Source organism: Cuculus canorus, chromosome 26 (genome assembly GCF_017976375.1).
Source record: "Cuculus canorus isolate bCucCan1 chromosome 26, bCucCan1.pri, whole genome shotgun sequence".
NCBI lineage: Eukaryota > Metazoa > Chordata > Aves > Cuculiformes > Cuculidae > Cuculus > Cuculus canorus.
In genome coordinates, this window is record NC_071426.1 from 1,065,868 (window position 1) to 1,084,912 (window position 19,045).

The window sequence follows — 19,045 nt, forward strand, 5'->3', positions numbered from 1 at the left end:
TGAGGTGGGGATTATCAAATTGCAGTTTCATTCCAAGACATTGACGTGAATGCAATTCACGCCAGAGCATCACACTAACGCTCCTCTGATTAATGAGGTGACAGTTTTATGCTGTGAAATAGCAAAAGGACTTGACAAGGCTCACAGTTTTGCTCATTGACTCTAACAGCTGGAATGATGTTTCCTAACATTCTCCCAAGGTTTGCCAGTAATAGATTGCCCTTGTCACCATCTTCTCTGAATGGATTCTCACATCGGAGCACGCAGCAGCACAGCGAACTCCAGCAAAGCAGAGAGCAGAACTGGAGCTGGGGTCAGCCAACAGAGAGCATCTTCTCACTCACACCATCGGTTTAGGTCACAGTAGACAGCTTTGTCTTTATTTTCTTGATTAGAAAGCACTGTATAAGCAACCAACTGCACGGAATATTTAAATAGGGACAAATTTAAAAATGCACGGTATAGGGAAATAAACATATTTTTAATGTCAGAGATTGTGTGTCAGAGTATGTTCCTATCACAATTTCTAGGTTTCCACATCTTTGTACAGTGGATTTCAATCCCAGACAGGCTTCTATAGGATAAGTTCAAGCTTAAGCTAGTACCTATACATTTGAGTTATACCTCTATTCTCAACACCATCGATTTTAATACTTTCTAAACCTCAATTCTCTCCAGTTTTAAACAAAATGCACGAGAGCTCCTGACAAAAACAGGAGGACTCAAAGGAAAGACTGAGCACAACCACCCTGATGGCAATGCGAGAGCTCTGTGACAAAGCGCATAAAAAGCAAACACACATAAATATTCAAAAAACACCCTCTCAGAAAATACTGATTAACATTCCTTCAAGTCAATTGCCCTGGAAATGGCTGTGACTTTTTGCTGCTGGTCTGAGCAATCTTTACACTTCCCTTTTGAGGAATAAACAGGCATAAAAAATTATACGGAAATGGGGAAAAAAAGGTTCAATCAGTTTTTGAGTGCAGAGGAGCATCTGAAACCCCACATTTCCTTTAGACACGTGGCAATTACACCTCTGGCTGAAGCCAAATTTAACCCCATAGCTGCATGTCTGTGTTTTGGCTGAACATAAGTTATTCTAAATGTAAATTTCAGACCCCGTGGAAGTGCCAACAGGGAGGAATTTCCAAGCCTGGCATTGTTTTGTAGTAATTATCTATATCCAGGCACAGCTTTCGTTTCAGTAGGGAAGCAATCTGGCAGCCGTTATAAAAGGGCTCGGAACAGACCACATCCTTTCATAAAGAATACAAATATCTGTTTGCAAGGACTTAAACATTAATGAAGGCAGTTGCCTATTATCTTCTTCCCAGGGCACTAGAGAAAAAACAGAAGTCCAGACTGAAGTTGCACCTTTCCGAGAGGAATTTTGGCAGGTGAAACCAAAAGATTCCTTACAGCTCCCAACTGATCACAACGTGCACCAGAGCGTCCACCCAAACCAGCGTGCTGAGAGTGATTCTAATCGAGAGGAAACAAAGGAGTGAGGCTAATTAAAAGAAACGAGTTCTTAATGATTGAATCAATCCAAATTAGAGAAGCAGAATATGTTTCACTCCAGTCACTGGAATAACGGGTAATTCTCGTAGTGGAATTTGGTACTTCATTCTCTAAAGCACTTTTTTTTTCCCCTGCCTCAAAAAGAAATGACTGAGAAATCAGCAGAGCTGTGTGTGATTGGTTTCATTTGCCAGCACTAAGGAGGCTTGGAGAAGAAAAACCTCCAGGCAAGACTCAGTTCTAGTTGTAACAGTCATTATCCAGGTAGCCCATAGTGGTTGCCTCCTTGGATAAATTTGAGGTACGCAGCCAGGCTCACTTTCTTCAGCAGATATCTAACGGCAGTAGTCAGCTCCTGGAAGCTGCAAGCTTTATTTACCATAGCGGAACAGCAAGTGATGTGGGGTTCTAACAGTCAAGCATTAGGTTTAGCTTCAAAAGCTAAGAGGAATCACAACAAAGTGGCACTGGCAAAAAGGTCTCTTATTGTCTCCTTTCAATTAATTTCGTCCCAGAGTGGAAGAGAAAACATTAGAAAGCAATCCCCACATTCTTTATTTCTTGTCTATTAACTCTTTAGCGAGAAGAGCAGCAAGGCTTTCAGGAAAGATGAGATTGCGAGACAGCTTTTAGCAAGCCAAATGCCAGCTCATCCCACACCAGATCCTTCAGTCAACCTGACTTTATAGGTGACTTCAAGCAACACGCAGGCATTACGTACTCGAGATTCCTGGTAATCTCAAACCAGGGGCTTTTATTCACTGACCACTGATTATTCATCACCACCACCATGCTACAATAACAACAAACAACAGAGCTGCTCAATGCTGACATATTGAACTTAAATCACTTAATCACTCGTGCATTTAAAAATGACATATACTTCACACAAGAAGAAACAGCACCGAGGGGAAGGGTAATACTTGGCATGTGCCTGCGTAAAGTCTGCATCTGTGCATCACCTGGCACAGCCGGGGCCAGACCTGCTTGAGGCATCAACACACAACAAAGTTGCTGCTACCAAGAAACCGCATCACCAGGAAACACCCCCACATCTTGGAAGTGAGCTCCTGAACTTCACTGCCTACTATGTATCAGTCTCCTACTTTTTAATCTGTATTAAATTTACATCACATATGCACAGAAAACAACAAAAATACTCTGTGAGAAATAACAGGACAGTAAGTTCACTGCTTAGCTGAAAGGTTTCTAAGTAATTAATCTAATGCCTTACACTTTTTAAACCAACCCCCCCCCACCCAGCGTTTTATCCTTGAAAACGCAGGGTACATTATATTAAATCTTAACCACGGATGCTGCAAATCATCTTAGCTCCAGCGTGTTTCTGTGCATTTCCTCTGGGTAATGAGGGTGGCTTGGAAAAGAAGTAGTAATTCATTTACAAGAGCTGCAGGTAAAAGCCACAAGGTGCCTTTAACTAAGCTGAGCTGGAGGAGCATACAGGTAGCAAACTGCATATCGCTGAACAGGCTGCAGTCCTCAATTTCTTTAATGTTAAACAAATTAATCAAAAAATAATTAAACATCCTGGACATACTCGTGTTCAATAAGTGGGACATGCTTAGTTTTCCTCCACGTGAATTCCTACTGATGAAGCAATTTCTGCTGCGACACAGAAATAAAACCATGTCTCTTGGTGATTCAATGCAGATCCAGCAATTAATTCCACTTCTCTGGGATTTTGTTTAAGAAGTTCAGGTTTATGAAAAAAAAAAAAAAAATCTTAATTTAAATCTCTCTGCGATAACTGATAATGATTTTCTGCTGCTCCCACTGGGGTAGGATGGTGAATGGATTTTAGGAGAACACCAGAGCAGTTAATTTAAATAGCTTCAGTGCCTAAATTCTTTCTATGAAGGCTGCAGATAGAACGAATGCCTCCTGTATATAACCTTACACCTCTCTATAAATCAGCTTTCTGCCTGGGTCCCCGAGTGCCGCAGAGCTGCTCACACTCTCTGCTCTGTGCAGCACACTCCCGCTCCCCTCGCTGCTCTAACAGCTCCCAGGCAGGCATTTCCCTCTTTTTCTGGATTAAAATAAAAAAGATAAGAGCTGCAAACCAGGTCAATGTAATCGGGGAGAAGCTGCACTCAAGAAAGTTTATGATCAGAAAAGGCAAGGCAGACCAAAGCGGATCAAAATCAGCTGGATGTGGGAAAGGAATGGGAAATAATCAAATGAAAAAGGTGTTCCAGCCCAGTCACCTGCAGGAGCTTCTGCTCAGCAGTGGGTGGTACGAAACACAACCAGAACCCACCACTCGCTCAGCTCACACTTATCTGCCAGAAAACAGAAGGCACAGATGATTTTTATGTGGCAGGTTTCAAGTCAGTAACTACTTCAAAAGCTGCCAGAGCGGGGAGGGGCCCTTCCGCTGCGTCTGCTTTCCGCTACTACAACATTTAAGCCTCGCAGCCCTCTTAAATAGTTCTGATTATAGGCAATACGTTAGCGGGCTCAGCTTTGCTTTTAGCAGTCTAACTCTGCAATAAGTCGTAAGGACTGAAGTCCTCTGACAATCCAGGGGTAGCTGTGGTTTCACACCCACACACAGGCCCCCCCCAGAACAAATTCTGCTTTAAGAACACGAGTTTGGGACACCTTGTAAAGGAGCTCCTCTTCTCACAGTTTTGAGTGAATCAATCAGAGTTCGTAAAACACTGACTCTGGAGTAAAAGGTACCAGAGAAGCTGAAAGTATTTTTCATTGTATAGAACTTCTTTTTCCAGTAATTGAGAAAACTAGTATTCGAATTTTGCTGCTGGAAAAGAGAAGGCTCCAAGCAAGCACAGTCCAAGGTCTTTTGAATTAATATTTGTCTAAATTTAACCAGTTAACCAGCCACCAACAAGCAGCGGGATTTCACCACTACCCTAGAAAAAGAACTGTTTGGAAACTTTTTCCTTTCCCCTCTCCTTCACAGTAATAAAAGCATTTCAATCTGAGCAAATTCAGCTTCATCCTCCCCTAGAAATGCACAATTGCTCTGGCTATTACTGCAGAGAAGCCTCTACAGACCTCGCACTGTCGGGTAAACATCCAATTGTGACTTTCAGGAAGAGAGACATGCGCCACTGTCGAGATACCTGGCTCATTTCACACAAGGTCAGATACCTTAATTGGTATCCATGGTCGTTATGTGGCTGAATTTACTCCCTGTTTGCTTCCTAGCAACAATTACACCGGTGAAAAATCTCATAGAACTACGAAGAATTATTCATCTTAAGACAAATTGTTTCTTCAGATACTTTATGATTTTTTTTCTAGTCCTTAATGAACAAATTGCCTTCTATGCAGCAGCACTGGGGTGAAGAGATGACCCCACCTGCGCTGCATTTAGCTCCGTGGCCCCATTTTCCGTGTTATCTATTACACATACTGTAAATGGAGAAGTTTACAAAGTGTGTCCGGAATTGTAATGAAAGTTATTACGTGATTTTTTTTTTTTTTTATTAAACACATGATGCAGCCGAGGTGACAATCGCACTGCTTTCTGCAAAAACACCTTTGTTTCTTATTCAATGCCGAGCACAGCGATTTCAGGCTGCGGGTAACATTGCCGTGGCTGGATTAGAGCAGGTTGTGCTTAGGAAAAGCTGGACTTAGGGAAAACTGGGCTTTGCCAGAGGGTACAGCTGACCCCAAGCTCTGTTTCAAGGTGTACAACACCGATGTATGACCTGCCCTGCCCTGCAGTGGTGGTCTGCGGCTCAGTTACAACCACAACACATTTCTGAAGATGAGAGCACCAGTGCCAGCCCTAACTTATTAAGTCAAACCATCTTTGAGAGCCTGATTAGAATCTCTCAGGTCAGTCAGTGACAAACCACAGATAATGGCAAAGGCAAAGGAACTGTCACCCGACCGACTGCTCCATTGAGTCCAGTTTGGCAACGACCTTAGCAGAGCTGAGGATGGACTGACTGGACCAAGGACTGGGGTGGAGGGACCTCCAGGGGCAGGAAAAAATAATCATCATCATCATCATCATTACCGTGCAGAAAGTGAATCATCTCCAAATCAGGCGCTGACACCTCTCCACCTATGGCAGTAGTTCATCAGCACTAATTGGTAGAGCATTTTGCACAGTACACAAAGAAAGGTGATTTTTCCACTTTATCTCAAACTATCACACCCTGATGCCTCAGCAACTTTCAACGTGAAACTGAATTCCCAGGAGACCCTTCACCTCCCACTTCATGCAGTCGTTGCCACAACCAAGCAGCCTGATCAAGTGACCAGTAATTTATTTTTCCAGAAGAAATAAGGCAGCAGGACAGAGACGCTCCTGTTTACTATCAGATTAACCACATGGGCCATAAGAGCCAAAAAACAAGAAGAGAACATTAATTTAGGCCAGCTAATCACAAAAATATTCAACGTGCTCCAAACTCCTGATTATCAGGACAAGTGCTGGAGTAGCTAATGCACAAGTAGGCTTAATTAACCCTAATTAGTTCAGAGTCATGCTACAAAAGACTTAATTAGCAGTTACTGGATACAGCTAAGAAAAGAAGCATAAATAACATTTGGTTGCAAGCTGTATTTAAGAATCTCCCGACTAACAGACACTAAAGGAAGAGGGAGAAAAGAAATGAGCTGCTCCTTTGTGGGGACCACGTAGGAACTGAGGCAGACCTCGCTTTGATGATGCAAATATTCCTCTGACAGTTCGGTACAGAACATTAAAGGTCTGCAAAGTACCACTGAGAGACTTATTCTGAGGATTTAAGCCAAAAGAGGGGAGATTGAAATGAGATCTTAAGCAGGAATGTTTTGCTGTGAGGGTGGGGAGGCCCTGGCCCAGGTTGTCCAGAGCAGTGGTGGCTGCCCCATCCCTGGAGGGGTTCCAGGCCAGGTTGGATGGGGTTTGGAGCCCCTGATCCAGTGGGAGGTGTCCCTGCCCATGGCAGGGGTGGGACTGGATGGGCTTTGAGGTCCCTTCCAACCCAAACCATTCTGTAATTCTATGATTTTATGCTTATAATTTTTTACACCTTCTTTCATACTGAACTCTGTACTTGGAAACTCCTGCTTATTTCACATGCACTGAAATAGCTTGGCTTAACTTTGGCCAAAACTGCCTCTCTGCCTGATTGCACCAGCAGGGCCTTGAGGGTCTGCTGCTTGTAAACTCATCTTGGCACAAATATACACCTGGGCTTTATAGAACACATGAAAACCGATTCTCTGCCCAGGAGAGCTTACAGTAGTACATCAAAATAAGCCATCACTCAGCATGTTTTTATAGGAAAACACATTGAGACAGAGACTGGAATCAGGATCTTTAACGTCTCCAAAGAGTACTGCTTTAGTTTTGCTCTTTAGAAGCTATCAACATTTGTTTCTTTCGTGACAGAATAGGAAAACATTACAATTTAAAAGTTTTCCAGTACAGAAATAAGCTGTTTTTCAGCCTGCTCAACTGATGTTCATCCCTTCCCAGCAACGGTTATATTGCTGCTGTGTACACTGAAGAAATCATACATCCACCCTCTTCAAAATGCTTTTATTTTTTATAAAGTTGCTGAGTTAAGAGTTCAGACTTCTAAGCTTTGCCCTGCAAGCTGAACTGACGGGTGCTTCTATCACGAAGAAAAAGAGGACACACCAAATGCCACCAGTTAGCAACATCAGAATGAGGATGCTGCCCTAAAGCAGAGCATGTTACTTGTAAAATCCTTCCAGACTCCAAAGATCCTCTTTTCTGCATTGAGCCTGACCTGCTAGCCTGGTTTCCTCTCTATTCACCCACCTGAGTCCACATTTCTTATCACCCAATATTAAGCTGTCTGAACATGATCTTAAGGTATAAAAAGCTTTTCCCAAGAAGGAGAGATGCCATCTGCAAACTCCCTTGCTGATACAGCTGTACGCTGCTCATCTTGATGCCCTTTCCTTAATCCTGTTCAAGGCTTTTGCAGATCTTCTGAAGGCAGCAAATGAGGGGTTTTAATGAGATAAATTTGCTTTTACCAGCTTTAGATTTCAGCTTGATCTTTTTCACTTCTTTTCTGAAGTTCTAAATGCTGACGTGCAATGCGTGCCTACTAACTATGAGGAAGTATCGCCCCGTGGCAATCCTCCTTTCAACATTTTTTACGTTCAGGGGTCTTCTTTTAAAGACCTCCTCAATTCACAACTGAGCACGTGGCTAGTTTGAAGTGTCTTTAGACCCACACTTTAGCTCAAATGACAAACTGCTCCAGACGGCTGGCTCTTTGTGCTTTTACACGCAGAACCCTCTGATCTTTTTCCACTGAACCTTAAACATTAAGGTCAAATGCGACGTCAAAATCGCAGACCTATAATCTTCTCGTTAAAGTGATCTGGATTCCTCTTATACTAACGACATGGTAACAAACTAGCATCAACTTAAAGAAGAACCGGGCTTCCTCTTCCCTTCAACACTGCTGAAAAATACAGCAGCTACAAGACAGTATCTGCCTGCCTTTCTGACCTCCCGAAAACAGCGAGTCCCCTAAAGAGCAGGCAAGTATTTCTAGGTTGTATTTGTTCCATGCACTGTCCATTACTGAAACCTCATGCACAGGTAGAAATTCACAAGTTTAAGCTCCAAATACAAAACCTGAAAGGATTGTCAATGACCTTAGACTCAAAGTCAGGGCATAAAGTAGTGATCTGTGTTTTCTCAGCATCTCTCCCAGCTGCCCAGCCTCCAACAGGGATGCAAGCCTCTTACTTTATACGGATCTCCCCAGTCTTGCATAGCCACTCCAGGTCTTTTTTCCCCCTCCTCCTGTAACCACGCTTTATGATATTACAAAACGACCTACTTAATGTTTGATGGAACTTCACTTACTAAATTTTAAATGAGATACAGATTTTATACCTGTTTTCATTTCATGGGCACCTGTAAAGAAAAAAACCTGTGTGATGTCTTCAGCCATGACTGAAATACGCTGCGCTGGTTGTCATGCGCATTTAAATTTTATATCCTCAGCAGCAGTATATTAAAATACCTCAGAAAAAAAATCCACCACAAAACCAGAAAAAAGTCTATCAGCTGCCTCCTGCAGTCAAAAGCAAATTAAAAGTTAGGATGGCCCCATTCTGAGACAAGACTGTGGTTAAATAGAAATATCAATAGTTCCATACACTTATTTGCTATAACAGCAATGCCTCAGTATGTCAGGGAATCTCTTAGTTCTCAGAGTCTGTCTTTAATTATTTCACATTATAAAAACTGTCCCCATAGGTCATAATTCCATTCTGCAAGGAGCTGCAGTGTAAATAAGAGCCACCAGTAAAGCCAGGTCCTTAAACTGATATAGGAGTCTCCATCAGCATAGCTCCGTTCCGTAAGCTACTTACACACAGCATAAAATTGTACAAAAGGCATTTGAAAATCATCTAGGAGCTCCAAGATAAATCTCTGTGTTCTTAAGTTAAAATCCTCCTGGTACCGGTATTAAGTGAATTAGGTTTGCATTAATAGAAGCTTGAAGGATGCTCTGATGATGTTACTGCAGTCACAATCCACGCACATGTAAGAATGCTTAAACCGTGGAATATTTTTCATTTGAGTCGCATTTGTAACACTTACAAACATGCAGCTAATTTGTTGAGAATATATGAAATAAACTCCAGATTCATTACTGCACATGCACCCTGGCTAAGACACTGCACCAACTCCTTGTAAAAATCATAAAGCGACTACAACAAATGCCTATCACACCCTTTGGTTTCCTTTCCTTCCTTGTTTTTCTACTACAGAACCACCCCAAAGATTCCAGCTGAAGCACTTACTGGTTGTTTGCAATAGGACAGTGTCAGGACTCTTACGTATTACCACCACATCTGGAGAGATTTTGTTGCACAGCAACTACAGTAAATATCATTTGCGATGCGTAATCGAGCGCCCTGGGCTTTGGACTGCGGTTCAATCAGTCACTCGCTATTTGATTTTGGACAAATTGCTCTGTTCGCTTTAATTGACCTTTTCATACAGGAGGATTAAAAACTTCACGACGCCCTGGTGTTTATAACAATGAGTTTAATGTTCTAAATCTTTCTCAAAGTCCACAGCTAAAAGGCGCTGGGCAAGTTGCACACAGTCAGCTGTTACTACGTGAAGATGAATTTCACTCTTCAAGATGAGATAAACCCTGACTCTAAGGAGATCACAGCAGTAAGCTGGAAGGGAATGGTCTGCAAAAGCAGTTTGAAAGTAAGCTGTTTGCTTCTCAGGCCAGAGATATTGAACCCGGCAGTTGTGAAGAGTCAACACACAGGAAGGGGAGATCACTGAGAATACGAGTCGGAAACTCGGAGCCATCGCGATGTGCACAGCGTAAAGGATTTCTAGACGTCTCGGTGGCTGGAAACTGCATGCCAGACCGGCAAACCAGAGCATATGGCAGCTCACCACGGGCGCCCTTCCCAAGGCCTGTGGAGACTGCGCAGATTGCCGAGGTCAATAACCACGCAACCTGGGGTCAGGCAGCAGCTGCAGCACTGAGAGCCTGCCCTTCCCGAGCTTATGTTGGACTGGCATTTGGAACGAGCTGCCAGCTGCCCTCACACAAATAAGGAAAGTACACATTGACCCAAAGGAGTCAGGATAAGGAAACCTATCGGCTCCTCAGTGCTGGCTCACTCTCCTGCCTTCACGTTCCAGTTCAGGGAGGACAGGAGAAGCTACATTATAAGAATACTGTATCACAGCCAAGATTATAAAAAAGGAATGTCTTTCCCATACAGAATTTCTGCCATCCTATCTCAAGTGTTTCAGTTAAACTGAGGTAAACCTCTGATGCAGACACATCTGGTTTAAATTGATGACTTAAACGAGTTCCTCTTAAGTTAAATAAAAATAAGCTTAAGGTAAAATGTCGATGAAATCTTCCATCAGGTTAATAACTGACTTCAATCACACTTTACCGTATGAGCAGGTAACACCTCAAACTACTCCATCTAAAACTGCTAAAGTTTATCACCCTTGACTGTTCATTATCGGTGAGACAGTCACCAGCCAAAGATGTGTCTGAGCACTCACAGACATCTTGACTGTACAGCCAGCTGGTGAACACAAGTCAGTGCTACAGCACAGCAATCATTTCTCTATGCTCTTTAACTAAACTTATGCAACTCTGCAAAGAAACGGCTCCAATTATCTCCTTTTTTCAGAAGTCCCGCGCTTTGCAGTTTGCAGAACCCCAAGCAGGGATCATCTCAACACTCCATCAAGCTGTTTCTCTCCCTCCATCAATAAAAGAGTTAACTTCAAAGCTAGGTATATATCTTCGAAGCAAAAATCAGTTGCAATGATTTCTTTAAGTGTTTGGATCCCGGAACCCTCTGTTGAAAATCTGAGCTCTTCTATTTTGACCTTTTTTTGATTACTGGCACACTGAAAAAACTCACGCTTGAAGTCCCACTTCATTTGTTCTTCATCAGCCGGTTGTACAGACGCGAGAATCATTTGCTGATTAGGAGACACAGAAGACCCACGGCTGGGTGCACACTTGGCCTGCACCGCCTCGCTTTGCTGGCACGCAGGCAAGCCACACAGCACAGGAACTACACCTCATTTTATGGGAATATCTGTCCCACACGTCACCTGCTGTTTTCACCTGGTTAACTTTCAGCTTCTGCTTTTGTTTCCAGGAGGTGATTATGAGACTATTATTTATAATGACCATTACACTGAGGGTCGGAAAGGCATCATTGTTTGTCATGCAGCACATTTGGTAGCACAACATTGATCAGAATGAGTGAAGCCCGGATCACATGTGTTTTTATCCTGTTTACTTACATTTTCTGGTCCGCAGCCTGTGGCATGCCTGGTGTCCTCCTTCCAGGAGCAACAGAAGTCGAAGGCAATTCATTTCAGGCAGAAATTGTTCATCAATGATCCTGTATGAAAAAAAAACACAGAGAAAAGACAAGGCTATGAGTGCAATTTCTCCAGAACCAAAAGCAGCGCAATATGTGGGTGCAGCTATGGATACACACCAGTATCCTTTCTTTATCTCTTTATTCTTGAAGAACAGTCAAATAAATGAGCAGTTTCCTCGATATAAGGAGCTGTTTCAGGTTTGTGTCCATGAGAAGAACTTCTGCACATATGCCCCCCACCATATCAGCAACACTAATTTATTGGTAACCAAGAGTCTAAAACATAGAACATCAAAGTTCTGACTACAGCTTGAATGGTCTCCAGGAGCAGAAGGGCTCATGAGTCCTTAAAAACAAGGCCAGATTGGTCTGGTTTCATGACCCTCCTCCTGCTTCTGTTTGCTTATTTGTTTCTAAAGGTGGTTTTAATCTCTGTAGGAGACTTCGGTCTGGTCGCTAATGTTCCTCTGGACATGCACTGCTATGGAAAAACCTGTCAACAGAAGCCTGAGGGTTGCTGGAGCTTTCACAAACTATAAATTGAAGCCTTAAAGGTACGTGGGCCTTCAGAGGGAAAAAGTAACCAGGATTAGTACTTTGAGTTAAAAAAGAAGGAGAGGAGGTAAAGAGGAAGTATGGCCACGTTTCTCCCAGACGCCTGCTGTGATGTGCAGTCACCTGTCACCCAGCAAATTCCCTTGGGAAAGGTGTGGTATGGAACAGAATAAATACAGCAACCTTCTCGTCCAGGCTTTTGCCACGTGTGGCAACCAAAACATTCATTTGTACAGTTGCCTACATAAAGTACACTGGGAAATGGCTGGGATTTTATCAGAAAAGGCACAACACAACAGTGATGACACAGCCCACAATAAAAGAACTCTTCTTCCACACAGAAAGAGATTGCCTTTCACAAGAGGGAAGCACCTGGGAGGTCAGGTTGTAGAGAAAGCCTGTGTGGCCACAGTCTCAGCCTGAAGCAAGCCCAAATCATGGGATGGGTGCAGACCTAAGTTTAACAGTCCTCGGGTTGATTTTCATTTCTGGGTTTCCCTTTTTAAAGTCTGCCAAGAGTTGAGTCAAGCATTTGTGAACGTTGCATCACGTGCACTTGCCAGCAGTCTAACAAAGCTCTTCCGAGTAGATCCATAATTAATGAGCACGTGAGGTGGTGGCAGATGAATGGCCTCAGACTTCCTCAGTCTCTATTTGCTTTCTAGGGCCTTCCCTCTTCAGCGACTGTCATCCCATTAAAGCCCCAGTCAATAAATGGGATGTGACAAAGTGAAATAGAGCCTGATGTGACGGCTCTCAGATGTGAACACTTTGTGCGGCTCTGCAGCTGCCGGAACATAAGGGAAGCGCTGATAAAGCCTAAAATGCATTTTGCATGCAGAATATATGAAAGAGGGGGATTTTGTCACTGCTACCTTACTGACCCCAAACCTGTGCAAATCTGATTTCTTAAGACTTCTAAGCTCTGGAAAATAAAGCTTCATTTACAGATACACATAGGCTGCCTCCTCATAAATCCCATTCTGAGATTTTTTTCCTGAATGGATCTTAATTGATTTTCCTTTCCTTTTTCAATTTGCAGGGAGGGGAATACTATAAGTATGAAATATAGAAAGGTTCTGCCAACTGATCAGTGCATTTTTCACCCTCCAAAATAATCAAAATGCCTCCCCGTACACAACAAGAAGCAAAAGATTTTTAGAAACATGACTCTGGAAACAACAGGAGACTTTCATGCTCAAGATGAAAAAAAAAAAACCAAACCTCAACATGCACAGCAAAGTAACTCTGCTCTTATAAGCAACAGCCAGTCGATACCTGAGCAGCATCATAGCAAGCTTGTTCCAGCAAGAAATGCTTTCAAAATAGACTTTTACAGAGTACAACTACTTCTCAGGTCAGGGAAACTAAATTCATACAATCATAGAATAGTTTGGGTTGGAAGGGACCTCAAAGCCCACCCAGTCCCACCCCCTGCCATGGGCAGGGACACCTCCCACTGGATCAGGGGCTCCGAGCCCCATCCGACCTGGCCTGGAACCCCTCCAGGGATGGGGCAGCCACCACTGCTCTGGGCAACCTGGGCCAGGGCCTCCCCACCCTCACGGGAGAACATTTCCTTCTAAGATCTCATCTCAGTCCCTCCTCTCGTCTTAAAACCTTTACTCCTCATCCTACCCTCACACCAAATTCTACCTGCTGCTCCTTGTGCCTGCCAAGGTGCCTCCGAGCTCTGGAATGGAATAGAGACCTTAGCCTACAAGTAACCTTACAGCTCCTGAGAAGGGGATGATCATTCACGGCTAAAGGCAGAACATTGCTTCTCAAACCCACATCCACTTCTTGGGGGATGAATGCACAGCAACACTGTATTTGTTCTAGCAGAGTTTGAAGTGAAAATCAGTCCAAACCAGTATTCTGCCCAAATTTTTGTACCAGAACACTGAATTTCAAGGAAAAGCCAACTGAACAAAACCGCAATATAGCCTTCTTTTTGCCCCATTCTGCTTTGCATTACACCTGAGCAATTCCATTTGAACCAAAGAAGTCGCATACATATAATTGAAGACATAATTTCGCCTGAAGGTCCTCCAGTATCAAGAGATTTTATAGTATGCTAAGCTTTAACCACATGGTTAAATACTCTGCTGAGCTAAGACTTTATTTAATGGTTCTGTGGAAGATATACCAACCTCAAGGCTCCAGTGAAATGAGGTGTGTAATTCAAGTAGTTTAAAGGTTCAGGTATGCGGACTTGCATTTACTGCAAAATATAAAGGCGCATCCAAAATAACACCCATAAACAAGGTATGCAAAGCTGGCCAGAGAGCTCTCAAGGTCTTTGCAGGAATATCCCTGAAACGTAGATGATTTTACCATCAAAAAGCAAGGCAGCTTTACAGTAATACAGGTTTGTTATGGGACTGTCCCATGCCTTCCCAGCATAAATGAGCTTCAGACCCAACACTGCAGTCAAATTGAACATTTGACAACTACTGCCCACACCTTTGCTGGAATAAAGATGTCGTGTGCTCTCAAACCACATTAACCCATTGTCCTTAATTCTATAAATAAATATATAAATTCTATAAAGGAAATTAGGTTCCTTCCTCTAAGAAAACCTCTAATTCTACCAAGACTCCATGTTACTACTCAAAGTGGAAACTGTATTCCACTGTACCCAAGCAGGAAAAAACGTAACGCAAACATAAGCTCTTGAAGTGCTTCTGATGCATTGTCTGTCACCACTCTTCAGGATCCAGACTGCCCACAACTCCCGATACGCAAACTGTAAAGACAACAGCCACCTCACATATTTACAGGTAGGGTCACAACTGAGCATCCTTCTGAAACACCGCCCAAGCACCCGGAGGCTGCTTAGCTGGCAGCTCCTTTGCAAAACACAGCCGGTTCACCACCACAGAAAACAGCTCTTCCATTTCTAGTACACAAGGTTTGAATTCATCATGCAAAGAGAATATTGACTGCAGCAGGTAGTCATGAAACCCATCACATCTCACTAAACAACCTCATTCTACCCCGTCATCATCATCTCATTAAAACTCAGATGATTATTAATTATTTATTCAATTATCGTTCATTATTATTTTAGGGGCTACTCGGGCTTCAGCAATAGATCAAGGAGAATTTTAAGCTCACAGCATTAGGATTATTTTAGCCTGTCCTTAGCAAAATAATTGTGAGAAGTAATTTCTTTATTTGAGACGAAATATTTGTTTAGGGGAAAAAAGGAATTTCAGAACTATGTAGAAATTCTTGAAGCAGAGAAAGATAGGAACCCCCTTCTGCTCTTCCCATCCTTAACTCTGAATAGGAGTTAAGCCCCTGAAAAATACGATACCCTTGCAAAATGAAAAATAAATAGTTTGTTTAGTCTCTAACGTTATATAGCATCCACTTTCACATGGCTGCTACGGTGTTTGTATAACGTTCAATGAGTGTTGCTTCTGCTCAGCCCCGGGAAAAATAATGAGATATTCTTTTTGTGCATGTTCCCCTTTCACATCAAGTGTCTCCCATGCCTCTTTCAATGAAAGGACACAGAGATGGGCACAGCCGTGCTCCCAGGAGCCGCTCTACTAAAAATACATTACAGCATCCCTAGGTAACAGCAACAAAAAGGAGAAGACAACACCACACAGATTTTCATAGTAGGAATTTGCACATGTGCAAGTTCACATAATTCTAACTTCTTTTGCTCTGCTATCGCTACTCCAAAGATTTTTGTGCGACCCTCAGGAATTCTAGAAGACACATGGAGTCTGTATTTAAATACAAGTCCAGCCACACAGGTGAATTCTGTCCTGAATGCTGTATCATGCTCTGCTTAGACTGGTTCTCACTTTCTTCCCTGGAACCCCAATGAATGGATTTCCCATTCCATCCAAGGACATTCATTATTGCAGTTTACCAGTTAGTTGTGCTTCACTCCGCACAACCGGTTTTCTCCTTTCCTGCAGGCATCTCAATTCCTAATTTTCAGCAGCAAGCCCAGATGAAAATCACTATCGGCATGGTTAGCATTTGGAGCTCGAGTATTGATTTATGCCTTGGGTGAAGAGGTTAATTAAATGTGAATTTTAAGCCGACAACATGATTAGAAGAGTGAGGAAACCTGAATTCATGAATACTTCCAGAACTGTTAAAGTCATTTAAAATGAACAATGACTCAAAAAGCCTGGAAAGATCCTGGCCATCGCTCCAGCTGACAAATGCTCAAAGCCAGAGGAACTACGTTCTCCCAATTACATTGGAAGGAACTCTGCCAAGATGTTCTACCTCCACTTTCATGTACAACCAGCATTGGAAGTTCCACTGATTTAAACCACCAACCCAGGCTCTTGAGTTCAACCACAACAGGACTTGATTTTCTTAAGCTTGTGTACTCTTCCCTCTCTTCAATCTGTTCTGTTCTTTTGACGCATCTTCACCGAGTTTCTTTATACAAGCAAATAGGAAATTCTGTTTAACCTGAAACACTACTCCCCTAAGGAAGCTGTGAACTGAAAAATACCTAGAGGTGCAGAGGAATGAAGTGCATAAACCATAGAATGGTTTGGGTTGGCAGGAACACATACCCTGACACAGTAACGTTCAGCACTGATCTACAAGTAAGATCCCACCTGAGGAAATAAGAGAGAACAGGAAAAGCCAGCAGTTTAGTCGCTATCACCACCATGACCTCCTGCAATACAAACCATTCAGTCCATTGACCAGCTCAGTAAAACAGCGACACCTCTGAGCTCCGCGTTGGCAAACAATAATTCCACAGCAAATCCAACTACATCTCATTTCACTGGGATTTCTCAGCACCACACGGGTACATTTACAGTCTGGAAAACAATCACACTTAATACCATTCACCCTGCACATCCCACAGCAAATGATCGCTTTGCAATCAAAATGACCCATCTCCCACTATTTGTTTAGACCGCCCTTGTCTTTTCCTCTCCATCCTTCACGTCAGACCACTGCTAATAACAAAGGGCAGACAAAAGGCCAAAATCGGTTATTTATACAGCACACTGCCTCAACTAATGGACAGAAAAATGTGCTCGATTGCCGTTTCTTTTCCTCCTCACCTCGTATGAAATCAGAGGCTTGTGGAACTTTTTATTAGCGCTGTATCTGCAGATCTCTTTGGAACACCGCATGACAGCAATCTGCAGTGAAGTGTTACATTCAGTCTTCGCCCTTGGCATACTGTGCGTGTCGTGATGGAGAGACCAAGATCGTGCCCGAGCCACTTTCAGATTTGTAGCAGGCTGCTGATATTTGTTTTCTGGTGACTAATGGGAGGAAAGCCAACAAAACACTACTGTCTTTCTTTAATTCCTTGGCCTCTCACACTAGGGCTGCTTATCTATTATTTTAAAGGTTAAACTGAGAAAGATTAACCTATGAATAGGCAGTGTCCAATTAACTACCAATAAAATGGATCCTTGCATTGATTTTGAGTAAAAACAGAAGCAACGCAAACAGCATCAGTGGGGACAGAGAGCAGAAAGCTTGAGCCCCTCGGCCCGTTTTCCAAGCGCTGATAGGGACCCTTCAGTGCCGTGCTGTGTCCAGGCTAATGGAATCTTAGCAAAAAGTGGAATACGACAAAAGAAAATACACAAACTCCATGAGATATGCTGCATAAGAACAGAGCTCAGACTCCTCTATACCCAAACCAATGCCTAATCCACTTTATCCAATCTTGTAGTGTCAGTTTTATGTCCACCAGGGTGTGCTCCTTGCCATGCAACACAGACACCAGAATCCCTTCTAAATCCATTGCCCAAGATACCAAATGCCATTTACAGATACAGCTGCTCCAGCACAGTGCATGTGGAGCGTGTTCAAGGATCCACAACATCACCTCTACTATCTCAAAGTTCCAGGTATTATTTCCCCTTGTTATTTATGCCGTAGAAAATATGGGGTTTCTGGGTGCCTCCAGCATCTGTTGAGCTCCCACGCTAGTGTGCTAAGGGGGGGTGGGGGTGTTTACAAGTTTTTCTTTCAAGTCTTTAACTTTTTAGTTAATTTTAACTTCTAAGACAGTATTTAAGATGACCCCTTACTGTATTTCCTGCAGTGAAGATTTAAACAAGAAAAAAATAGTGAATTAGGTATCAAAACACCAACTGTTACTACAACGTGAATAGGTGACCAGATTGCTCTTGTGACAGAAGCGGTCACAAACTGTCGACAAGGGTAACAACTCATCATATGTTTATAATGTTTTCTTTCTGTACATCATCCTCCTAACAGTGGGAGAAGCTTCCACCAGCTCCTGGGCCGAGCGAGGGAACAGAGCCCATCTGGGGAAGAATTCATTACCAGTCCAGAATGACAGCATCATATGGAGGAGTTCACTGTTTGTAGTGGAGGGCAGGCTAAAAACACTGGGAAGCATAAACACACATCGGAAAAGAACTATAACACCCCTAACGAGGCAAATTAACAAACACATAATGGTAAGTTGAGGCTCACTCGTTTCCTTGGTGCGTACAGAAAATGGAACCAAAAGACAGAGAAAGAATTCTTGAGGAATCATTTGTGAGGTGTTTCTTCAATTCTGTCCTCAAATACTGCTGCTTTTTATCCCTAATTACAATAAATTAACATAAAGATACTTTCACTCCAGGAAAGAATATAATTGGAACTGATAAACTGCCACGGGAGTAAGTCAACCGTAAGACTCAAGGAGAATCATCAGGAAGCAAGTGATGATCCATAAGCCAGATGTTTAAGCACGTTCAGGTACCTCAAGTCTTACAAAATGATGAAGAACACTCCGATCGTATACACTGAATAACTTAATCCCATTTCCATATAGATTTCTTAATTCTTTCCCTGGAACACTCGGTGCTGGCACGGAGTGGGGCTGGCAGCCTGCACAGATCTCTGCAGCGCTTCCAAACCCTCTGCTGGGGCTTTGCTCTCTGATGCCGATAGCGTATTCCATTCAAGGTAAGGGTTATCCACAGGCTTCTCTTGAAAGCAGAACAGAAAGAACAGTTTCTAGATGTCCTCCCTGTCAGCAGAAACACACAGGGTAGGAATACTGACCATGATTGCCAACTTTGGGGGTTTAATTTCCCAGTGCATT

The 19,045-nt window shown here is 42.9% G+C and overlaps 2 long non-coding RNA genes across 2 annotated transcripts in view; both read right to left on the bottom strand.

Annotated features, from left to right (window-relative positions):
- Positions 1-11,062, bottom strand: part of LOC128854674 (uncharacterized) — a 63,277-nt gene extending 52,215 nt beyond the window's left edge. The window contains exon 1 of the long non-coding RNA XR_008453620.1: positions 10,936-11,062. This is a non-coding gene — a long non-coding RNA (uncharacterized LOC128854674). The remainder of the gene's footprint in view (positions 1-10,935) is intronic.
- A 263-nt stretch (positions 11,063-11,325) lies between these two features.
- The window catches only part of LOC128854640 (uncharacterized), a 28,594-nt gene continuing 20,874 nt past the window's right edge, over positions 11,326-19,045 (bottom strand). Inside the window, exon 3 of the long non-coding RNA XR_008453610.1 lies at positions 11,326-11,427. This is a non-coding gene — a long non-coding RNA (uncharacterized LOC128854640). The remainder of the gene's footprint in view (positions 11,428-19,045) is intronic.